The sequence below is a fragment of the Loxodonta africana genome, chromosome 1, assembly GCF_030014295.1.
Source record: "Loxodonta africana isolate mLoxAfr1 chromosome 1, mLoxAfr1.hap2, whole genome shotgun sequence".
Classification (NCBI taxonomy): Eukaryota; Metazoa; Chordata; class Mammalia; order Proboscidea; family Elephantidae; genus Loxodonta; species Loxodonta africana.
Window position 1 is genome coordinate 79,954,544 of NC_087342.1, and position 11,817 is coordinate 79,966,360.

An 11,817-nucleotide genomic window follows, 5' to 3' on the forward strand; every position below is an offset into this window, starting at 1 on the left:
TTACCACCCAGGGCGCCCGTGCCAGCACAAGGAAGACAAAAGGAAGGAAATAGGGACTCAGAGTTGGCTTGCTCAGGTTTTTCTCATTTCGAAGCCAGAAGCCCGCCACGCCATTAACTGGCTCACTAATCCTCTGTTCCCTTTCCCAGTGTCATGAAAGACTAATACAGAAAAAGGACTGAAAAAAGAGAAGAAGAACAGGCTCGATCATTTCGTTTGAAATTCCCTTAGTTTTCCGAGCAGTGGTTGGAGCGTGAAAGAGCCAGAGGTTAACAAGCAGAAAGCATCGCCCCGTTTTACGTATTCCTCCCGTTTGTCATCTTGTTACCAACCTGTCTACGGTCTCCGAAAATTGAATCCCATTTTCATACTTATAATTGAGTCAGCGTGAGTGCATAATGTAGAACAAATTAAGAGTAAATGTTTGAAAACACAGTAGCCATGATCATGTTTTATACCAAAGATTAAAAGAGAACTTTCGTAGTGGCCGAAATAGCTCAGTTGGGAGAGCGTTAGACTGAAGATCTAAAGGTCTCTGGTTCGACTCAGGTCTGCAGCAACTTACTTCGGTGTTGCATAACGGCATTCTTATAAAAACATTGCATTCCAAGGTTTTGGAGTCGAATAGAACTGTACAGCACAAGTATCCGACACAGAACTATAGAAAAAAAGGAAACTATATCAGTCTACAAGCATTCCTGGTGCAGTCGTTAACGCTGGGCTACTAACAAAACGTAGGTGGTCGCTCAGGAAGAGGAAGACATGGCGTTCAGCTTCGGTAAAGATTTACAGCCCTTGGAAACTTACAGGGCATTTCTACCCTGTCCTACAGGGTCGCTATGAGTCGGAATCTACTGGACCGCAATGGGTTTGATTGGGTTTGGTTTTGAGGTCTTCCATAAAGCGCTAACCGACATTTTGCATGTTTTATTTAAAATTTCAAAAATAAGGAACTAAAATTCAATGAAGAAAGCTAGGAACTGATGCAGCAAGGAATGCAATATACTACACGCTGTTACGCTTAAGATTTTCATTTCTGTCCTGATATTACGTATTATGCGTATGATATGAGGATGCTAAGGGGAAAGGAATGTTTTTAATCACAAGAAATGTTTAAAAATCCTGTAGAAAAAGAATCACTACACTATATGAGGAAGGTCCCCGGGTGGCGCACTCTGCGCCGGGTAATCTAATGGTAACCGAGAGGCTGGCGATTGGAACTTACCCAGTGGCACCGTGGACGAAAAGGTCTGGAAATCTGCTTCCTTAGAAATTGTTGTTGGTTGCTATCCAGGCGATTCTGACTCATGTTGACTCCACGTAATCTTAAATGAAGCAGAAGGCCGTGATTTTTCTTCCGGTAAAACCACCAATCTTTAGGTTAGCCCAGACTCAAGCTGGTTTACCGTCGAGTCGATTCCGACTCACAGGGACCCTATAGGGCAGAGTAGAACTGCCCCATAGAGTTTCCAAGGAGCGCCTGGCGGGTTTGAACTGCGGATCCTTTCTGGCGGGTTCGAACTGCGGATCCTTTCTGTCGGGTTGGAACTGCGGATCCTTTGGTTAGCAGCCCTAGCACTTAACCACTACGCCACCAGCGAGCCCATAGGAGAGAAGAATTGACCCATCGAGTTTCCAATAGAGCCTGGTGGATTCGAACTACTGATCTTAACCTCTAAGCCCCCAGGGTTAGCATTCAAGTGCAATTGTGCCCCTGGTCATCCGCAAAGATTAAACCAAAACCCCAAAACCACTGTGGTGGAGTAGATTACGACTCACAGCTGTAATCTTTTCCGGAGCCGACCGACCGCCTTCTTTCTCCGGCATAGGCGCTGGTGAGTTCAACAGCCAACCTTTTGGTTAGCAGTCCAGCCCCTAACCACAGGGCACACCTTACATATTACAGCCAAAGAAAACTTATGGAGCAGTTCAACTCTGCAACACATGGGGTCTCCATCCATGAGTTGGAGCTATTTGATGGCAATGGAGGAATACCCATCCAGCATCAACAGGGAATATTTTACCTTCCCCCATTCCAATTTCTTGTTTTCCTTCTGTTTCCCACAGTGAGAGCCCTGGTTTCCAACAACCTCAATATGTGTACTCATTTCCTCAATCCTAAAATTTACACGAAATAATATCAGAATTGCTACACCTATAGCATTATTTAAATTAAAAAAAACTACTGCATAGAGTTTAACATTTACTTGCCATTCTTGTTTACAATGAGGACAAAGCACTAAGGAAAACTTCTACTTGAATCTGTTCTCTCTTTTTTCTCCTATGTGGATATGTTATGCTTTTGAAATACGTTAGATTTATTTGTTCCTATTTGTATTTAATTTTAGAGTATTTTCACAAACACTTGAGTTAGTTTTATGTACTTATTTGCCTCCCTAAAACATTAGTATGTTTCCAAGAGTCAAAAGAATACAGAAAGTTATATTCAGACAAGTCCAAGAGAATGTTTATCCTGTAATTCACCCAGGTGATGGAATGGAAGCAGGCTGCGGGCAATCTGGTGGAAGACCATCAACCAGGAGCAATATCTTTCTTCTTAGCACTAAGGTATCCTTCTCTAGGTTTGTTTGTGTCCGAGAGAGCACAGTGTCGGGAGTTTGGAACCAGTTGAATTGAACATAAAGTGAATTTATCTTGACTTAGTCCTAAAAGACTCTGAAAATAGTCCTGAAGACTCCTCTGCAGCAGGGCCTTGCTGGAGTTACAGTTCTGTGGTAGAATGTGTGCTTAACATGCAACAAGCCCTGGGTTCAAACCCCAGTATCTCCACTTTTCTTTTCTCACAATACAGGCCAAAAATCTTTCTCTCAGAAACTTAATTCTTTCTTAAGTTCACTTGTTTTGGCCTTGGTGTTTCTTTATTAACTAACTAGTTGAGACAATGACGCTCACTTAAATTTATTTGTTGTCATTTCTACTATCCATACATTCTCTTCAAGCACTCTCAGCAATCACTGATATATGGGCCACTGTCTGCACCACTCAAAGACTTAGTGGTCCCTTGAAAGGGTTTGCGGGAAAGCTGAATGCAAAGAGCCTCGAGAATCTGAAAGAAGAAAAACCTGCTCTGTGCTTGGGAAAAATCAATGTTCCTTCTCTGGGATGGAGAACACAGGATTCTCATAGAATGTCAGGGAAAGGAGAATTAATTCCTGCCAAAGAAGAGAGCCATTTCTTTGTCTCATGTCCTTCTCTGGCATGTTCTAAAACACTGAGAAGTAGATGTTTAACCCAGGTTTGGGCTGAGGAGGCAAAGACTCACTGCCAAGTCTTGTCAATCTCTCATTCACAGACATGGATATTGAGACATGGAGATTGAGCAGGCAGAAGCCATCAAAGATCATGGCAAAGTCTTTGTCCATCTGTTATGAACTCTTGAAGAGGCTGCCAAAGAAGAAATAGAGCGCAAATCCTAAACACTCATGAGTCAAAAGAGGAGAACACAGACACATTAACCCAGAGACCTCGGGTAAGGTCTATATTGTTTCAGGGCAGTTGCCAAATCCTTGTGGAATGATTCTACATTTCCCTATAAATATTTTCAAGTATTGATCCTGAGAATAAAAATAACAATCTTGATGAATCAATGTGGATTCAGTCATGCAATCTATACAATATGAACTAAAAGGCTTTTTGTGTTTTGAACTAAACTAGGAGAAAATCTTTTAGGGGACCCTCTTGAAGCAAGGAAAGGGCTAGTTTCTCCATAGGAAGGGGGGATCAGTTATGGTAGGGGAGATGAGAAGCCAAGAGTCCTGAAGTTCTTTTATTATGCATTATCCCCTTTACTCTTCTTTCCAAAAGCTGTGACTATCTGCTTTTACCAGTCTGTCACAGGTCCTACTTGATTTTGCCAGGGACTAACCTTCACTGACTCAGACTTATAGTGGCCGTATAGGACAGAGTAGAACTGCCCCACGGGTTTCCAAGGAATGCCTGGCGGATTCAAACTGCTGATCCTTTGGTTAGCAGCCGTAGCACTTAACCACCAGCCACCAGGGTTTCTGAGTTGGAATTGACTCCATGGCACGGGCTTTGATTTTGGTTTGGTAACCTTCATTGCCTCAGGACTGAGGAAAAGGTGGCTGAGTATGTAATCGTGAGCAGTTGTACAGAGCCTCTGGCTTTCTGTGGCCACAGTTTCCCTCTTTAAACTTCCTTTGAGCTAAGAGCAGGATGTGAAAAGTAAAGGGGCCACAGAGAATTTCTTTAGAAAAAAGTTGAGTTTCAAAAGGCTTCATTAAGAGTTAGGAATACAAGGAGCAAACAAATGGGAACTTTCCTTATTATTATTGTTATTTACACTTCAAGCAAGACCTAGTAACCTTCCCCAGTCTCAGCGGTGCTTAATATCAAAGCTGCCGGCCCATCCTGCTTCTGCTCTCAACACATCCATGCATGGAAATGGTAAATTCTTGCAGCTACCAGGGCAAAACTAATGCTGAACAAGTCTAAATCACACACACACACACAAAATTCAAACTCACGTGAGCCCTCCACAGTGCTCAGCCTGTCTACCCCGAGAAGGAAAGAGCGGAGAGTCACTCTCAAAGGCCAGGTAGTCTTGAGCAAAACGAACCAACTCCTTTTCTGGGAAAACCCTGTTTCTCTTTTCCTTGTCCTCTTCCTCTCTCCCCTTTTTCTCCTTCTTTTCTTTTATTTCACCCCACTCCCACTCTTTACTCTGCATTAGCTGATGCTCCTCTCTCTTTCTTCATGTGCACTCCAGAATGTTTTCACAGTAGTTCAGCACACTTCCTAGTGCCGTGCATGACCATTTAAATTTTTTTTTTATTGAGATTCACGTGTAGTTGATACCCTTATTTATCCTAACCCCACCCAAAAAAAATCACTTGATAATTTTTTCCCCTATATGCCCAGTGTAACTTCTCCACAGCATAGGCTGAGGCCAACTGCAGAGCTGGGACAAAGGGAAGGCAAATGAATGTTTTGCTTGTGAGGCAGAACCCCCACAGTGCTGTATTCTTTACCTGGAGTCCCCCCCTACAGTGTTGTATTGGAAAATTGTTTCCTTTGCTGGGCTTCACCCCATCTCCCTCAGCTTTGAATTTGAACCCTGCTTTTGTTTGGAGGTTATATATAAACCCCATTGCACCTACATAGTATGATTAAGAATGTTGCAGACAAAACTTATGTGAACTCTCTACTTGTAAACCCTTGGTGGATTCATTTGTTCCTATTCGTATTTAATTTTAGAGTATTTTCACAAACACTTGAGTTTTTATGAAACTTGGTGAGCAGTCTTGGGAGCAGTAACCACGGACCGACTCCATTTCCTTGTACAAAGAAATAAAGGTGCCTTTTGTTCACCCATCTGGGTCTCTCATTTACTGGCCAATGAAGTCATGCAAATAAGAACCCTGGGTTTCCACCTGGTAACACTAGAACTGAGAAGTCTTGGACCTCACGCTGGGGAGAAAGCAGCTGTAAAAGAATCTAAAATATTTTTTGGAGGAAATATTCTAAAAACTTGTATCTGAAATGACAGTCACAACCAAAATGTGCTTAAGGCAGAAAGCCTTGACTCCGCTCATCCCAGACTGAGGTTTGAGAACCTGTCCAGGCACATGGAGGACTTTTATTAAAATTCACTTTGTAAATGGTCTTCAGCTGCTGCGATTTCCTCATTCATTCCTGAGAGGCTGATTCTGAACGATGAGCTGTCACCAAACGGAGAGTTTCTTCTTTATTTTGCACACTCTTCTTTGTTTTCAGTCACACCTGAGGCCCGTTTTTAGACCACAGCTCTCTGGCACATACACTACTTGTCTTCTGACTTCTCTAGCCTTCTTAACCTTGATTCACATATGGAAGTTAGAGTTACAAATAAATAATATTAATTTTACTTCGTGTTTAGCTAAAGGAGTCCTTGGGTGGTGTAAATGGTTAACTCACTGGGCTGATAACCCAAGAGCTGGATGTTGAAATCCACCCGGAAGCACTGGGAAGAAAAAAAGGAGCCATTACAAACCCTATGGAGCACAATTTTACTCTGCCACACAAGGGGTTGCCATTCATCAGAATCACCTCTAACAGACTGTTTTTTTTTGTGTGTGTATTTGTTTTATTTTAGCCAATAATGGCAAATTATAAATATGGAAAGCAGACTTGATTGAGATCACGGTCATTTTGAAACAATAAATTATAAAAGTAAATAATAATACTTCCGCAGATTTTTATATTCTCTTGGGTTCTAGGTGTCCAACCAATCTCACAATATCAAAAGCAGCAACAGAGTTCTACTGCTTGATCATTAAGTGGCCAGCTCCACATTCCACTCACCCAATTCCTGAAATTGTTTCTACTTTATTTAAGTGGAAGAGTCCAATATTCTGGCACAGTCAAATTGATACAAAAGTTTCTAATGCCCACAGACAGGTAAAACACAGCTCTTAGAAGGCATCAACCTGCAGACCAAAATTTGAACAGCACTAACGAAGAGATAGGATCTACTGGGGGTGAGACGATATCCAAAGAAATCCTTTCTTCTTTTTAAGTTGAGGCTTGGTTCATGAAGAGGAAAATGCGTACAACTTAATTATTCAGCTTAATGACTTATTACATATGTATATATCTCATATAGCCAACATTCAGACCAAGATAAGAAATTTTTCAGCTCTCAGAAGCTGAAATTGTATTTGTATCTATCCCAATTAATTCCAATCTTCTGACCTCTACCACTGTTTTCCTGTGTTTTGAAATACTATAGGTGGAATCGTACAATATGTGTTCATTTCAGTATAGACTCTTTCACTCAACATAATTTTTATTAGATACATCCATATTGTGTCTAGTAGCAGTGGTTCTTTTTTCTTGCTGTCATATCCCATTGTATTACTACTGTACATCACAATTTTTTGTTTTTTTTGCTGTTGATGTACATATAAAACAACTAATGCTGCTGTGAACATTTTTGTACATAGGGTTCAAGGGAAATAAGCCTTCATTTTTCTTGGGTCTAAATGCAGCTGTGGAGTTTTAGGGTTATAGGTCTTACGTATATTTTGTTTCAGGCAATATTTCTAAATAGTCTGCAAGTGTGAATGTGTCAGTTGACAGTCTCATCTGCAATGTAGGAAAGTTTCAGTTGTTCCATATCATCAGCAACACTTGATATTTTCAATTCTTTTATCTTAAGCAATTTTGGTGGAGGGGAGTATGATTTCACTGTGTTTTAATCTGCATTTTCCTTATAATTAATGATGTTCAGCACCCCACCAGATCAGCTACAGGACTGTCTGCAAGGGGCACAGGTCCAATTCCGTGTGGGAAAAAAAGTCCTTAGGAAGGTAGCTGTAGTCGTGGCCGAGTGGTTAAGGCGATGGACTAGAAGTCCATTGGGGATTCTCCCTGCCGACTACGGACTGTTTGGGGCCCTGGCGTTGTGTGGGTAAAGAGTGGCTCCTTGGAAAGCGCATGGATCCCTGATCACTAGGAGTCCTAGTTGGCTTCACAGCGACGGTTTTTAGTTTATTTTAGTTTTGCTTTTTAGGTCTCATGCGGCCCTCACCCTTGAAGGTGCTGAACCGGCCGGCCCTTGACAGAGCTGCCTTCATAAGAGATTTCGAGGCACTTCTCTCTCCCCGTGTAGTTGATGGTTTGGGCGGTGAAGAGATGGCTGGCGGTGTCCAAACATTTCTCCAGGGCCATGCCAGGGGAATCAAGGACTCCATCTGGGGTATCTACACCATTTCGAAGCTGGGCGCTCCAATACTGTAAAAGAGGGAGGAAAAGCATAGAAGAAGGCTAGTAGCGACCTGAGGCAGAAAGGACCCCAGAGTACAGAGCCTAAACAAGACAAGTGAGCCACGTATTGCTGGTAGAATTTTCCAGTGCTGCGCTTGGAATGGAGGAATATTCTGCTTCAGTCTCCTCTTGTTTCATCAAGTGTTTATTCCTGTGATTCAGTCAGTAACAGCACAAATTATTGGTGATCTATCACTATCGAAACATTTGATCGTGGCTGGAATTCTTCCTCACGTCAATTTCCAGTGCTCTTTGGGTGCTCCCCTGTTGGTGCTTAGCAAAGTTGTCAATGTCATTTGGTTCCAAAATATAGCTGACCAGGCATTTGAGGTATCAGGGAGGAAGCCTCACCCATTCCCTAGTGTCAGGAAAGCAATTGCTGATATGCTCTTCAACCTCTGCCGCAGGCTCTTTTCCTTCTCCAAGGGAAGTTTGGGAGTCTCTTCATCCATCCTGTTGGTCAGCTGGTTTGTCTCCTGCATATGTCCCTTCTATATTCACTACACTGCTTTGAATACTACTGATTCAATAAAGGAATTGAAATGCGCTAGCTGTTGTCAAACATACAAAGGAACTGGCCCTCCTACTTTGGATTTGGTTTGCCCTTGGCTTTGCTCACAGCAACGCAGTTCTCATACATTATCAGTGGTTGCCTCTTCTCCATCCTCTTTCCTTTATTCATTATCAGCATCAATGAAGCAAAGGACCCTGGCAAAGTGTATCGTTTTTAAGTTAAGCCTCTTCTCTCTGGTGGTCTTATTAACAGACCCTTCCATAAGATGGTCTACATGCAGTCTGCTCAAACTCTGCAGAGAAGTTCCCTTCACCGCATCCATCTCCTGCCAAACTTAATGCTGCTGCAGGCCACTGACTTCACCTGCCACCCACAGGGAACGGGTAGGATTGGAAGGAGGATGTGGCAGCTCTTTTCCCTGTTCACCTCCCCTGACCCAGGAAAGATAGGACTCTTTCTGCCAAGGGCGCTTTACATATTCTGTTCTCTCCAAGGAACTGGAATTTTGTCTCTGGCGCACTTAAGCAGAATCTTCCTGACACTAGTAAGTGGGTTTTAAGGCCATGAGTCTGAAAAGAGCACATGTTTTCCTGTAGCTATTTTCTAGCATTTGCCAGACCTTGTGCCATTTTTTTTTTTTTTCTGCCTGTGCTATTTACCCTCCCACCTCCCTTCCCTGCCTTCCACCCTTGGATGAATGGATTTTGTAAAGCTTGCAATTTGTGGATTTGTTATTTCTGTTGTTTTTCTGTGAAGCACATACATGGGATGTGGTGGGTAAAGGGGCATCTCAGTTGCTCCTGATCACTCCTTTTACAGCTGTCACTGTCATGTTTTTCATAACTTGGGTTAGGTTTTGGTCTCTCTTGTTCCACTGCAACAAATGAGTCTGAAGAATTGCGACAGGAGGAAAGACCTAGCAGCCAAATCTGTTGGGTTTTGAGGAGTGTTTTTCTTTCTTCCCCTTAAAGAGAAAAGGTTTCTTCACTGGGACATAAAGTATCCCAGCGATAGGGAATTATCGACTCTGGAAAAGTGCCACTGCAACACAGAATGATCAGAGAACCTGAACTTTTTAACGCTGGAGGTCTGAGGTTTACTGTTGGCCATTGTTGGGTCTGTTTGATATTTCAAAGGAATATTAACCCCATGCAGTCGAGTCGATTCTGACTCATAGCGAGCCTATAGGACAGAGTAGACCTGCCCCACAGAGTTTCCAAGGAGCACCTGGCAGATTCAAACTGCCGACCCTTTGGTTAGCAGCCATAGCACTTAACCACCATGCGACCAGGGTTTCCAAAGGAATATTGGGTGCTGCTAATAGGAACTGAAGGGGTATATTTATTAAACCCATTCAACTTGTGGGGGGCAAAAAGCAATAAAAGCCATGTTGATGAGACAAAGCATTATTAGGGAACTTCCATACAGAGGTTGACAGTAAGATTCTCACAAAGGACAGAGAAGCATTGAATGTCACCCAGGTAGAGGTCCAGCCGAGGCAGTGTGAGTTGTGGGCTTATATACCTGGTCTTTATGTGAAAGGATGTGTGCAGGGAGACGAGGGAAAACATGCTCAATCTTTGATGGATGGGGTTGTTTTTGTACTAGTTAATGGGATCCCCTTGGCAGTTACCATAAAGTTGGGTGTTAATTGTGTTTTTTCCTGGCCCAGGTCACTGTTCAGTCAAGGCCTCTGGTTTTTCATCAGAGTTCTTTGCAGACAGACCTATCTTGTATTATTCCTGCCCCTCACACCAGTAACTTCTAAAATTGCTTATTGGGCGGTTGAGTATACTCTTTTGTGAAGCACATGTTTAATCTTTGCTTTTTCTCATCCATTTTTCAGCCTCTTTCTTATTGTTTTGTAGAATACCTCCAAATATTCCATATAAGGATCTTCTGTCAAATAAAAGTATTGAAATATCTTCTCCTATGCAAGAAGAATTTTGCTGAAGAACCTTCAGAAAGGTTGCAGCTGTACATAGATAGGGAACTGCCAAAAATTCATGCAGATTCAGAAGAAGATATGGAATGAGGGATATCATTGCTGATGTCAGATGGATCATGACTGAAAGCAGAGAATACCGGAAAGATGTTTACCTGTGTTTCACTGACTACAGAAAGGCATTTGACTGTGTGCATCATAACAAATTATGGATAACATTGTGAGGAATGGGAATTCCAGAATACTTAATCGTGCTCGTGAGGAACCTGTACATAGAACAAGAGGCAGTCATTTGAAGAGAACGGGGAGATACTGCATGGTTTAAAGTCAAGAAAAGTGTGCATCAGGGTTGTATCTTTTCACTATATTTATTCAATCTGTATGCTGAGAAAATAATACAAGAAGCTGGAATATGTGAAAAATGCAGCATTGCGATTAGAAGAAGACTAATTAACAACCTGCAATATACAGATGATACAACCTTCCTTGCTGAAAATGAAGAGGAGTTGAAGCAATTACTGATGAAGATCAAAGACCACAGCCTTCAGTATGGATTACACCTCAATATAAAGAAAACAAAAATCCTCACAACTGGAACAATAAGCAACATCATGAAAATGGAGAACATATTGAAGTTGTCAAGGATTTCATTTTACTTTGATCCACAATCAAAGCCCATGGAAACAGAAGTCAAGAAATCCAAAGATGCATTGCATTGGGGAAATCTGCTGCAAAAGACCCCTTAAAGTGTTTAAAAGCACAGATGTCACCTTGAGGATTAAGGTGCACCTGACCCAAGCCATGGTGTTTTCATTTACCTCATATGCATGTGAAAGGTGGACAGTGAATAAGGAAGATGAAATAAGAATTGATACCTTTGAATTATGGAGTTGGGGAAGAATACTGAATATATCACGGACTGCTAGAAGAACAAAAATAATTTGTCTTTGAAGAAGTACAGCCAGAATGCTCCTTAGAAGAAGGATTGTGAGACTTCGCCTCACATACTTAGGACCTCTTAACAGGATGGATTAGTCCCTGGAGAAGGACATCATGCTTGGTAAAGTGGCGAGCCAGCAAAAAAGAGGAAGACTGTCAATGAGATTGATTGACACAGTGGCTGCAACAATGCACTCAAGCACAACAATGATTGTCAGGATGGCACAGATCTGGGCAGGGTTTCGTTTTCTTGTACATAGGGTCATTATTAGTCAGAATCGACTTGAAGGCAAATAACAAAAATGACAACTGACTGTGAAAAACCCGTCTTCTTAAAGGAAAACAAACAAACCAAGCCCATTGCTGTTGTGTGTCAATTCCAACTCATAGCGACCCTATAGAACAGAGTATAACTGCCCCATAGAATTTCAGGAAGCTGCTGGTGGATTTGGATTTGAACTACAGACCTTTTGGTTAGCACTGGTGCTCTTAACCACTGCATCACCAGGGCTCTTTCTTAAAGAGAAGCCCCCACCCCAGACTTGAAAAACTTTGTAAGAAAAGAAAAAAAGGCATCAATTCTTCTTGGTGTTCCTTATTCATTGTGCAGCTTTCACATGCATATGAGAAG

The 11,817-nt window shown here is 42.1% G+C and overlaps 1 pseudogene; it reads left to right on the top strand.

Moving 5' to 3' along the window:
- The first annotated feature begins 6,978 nt into the window (after positions 1–6,978).
- On the top strand, positions 6,979–8,550 carry LOC100672497 (etoposide-induced protein 2.4 homolog; annotated as a pseudogene).
- Positions 8,551–11,817: the final 3,267 nt, after the last annotated feature.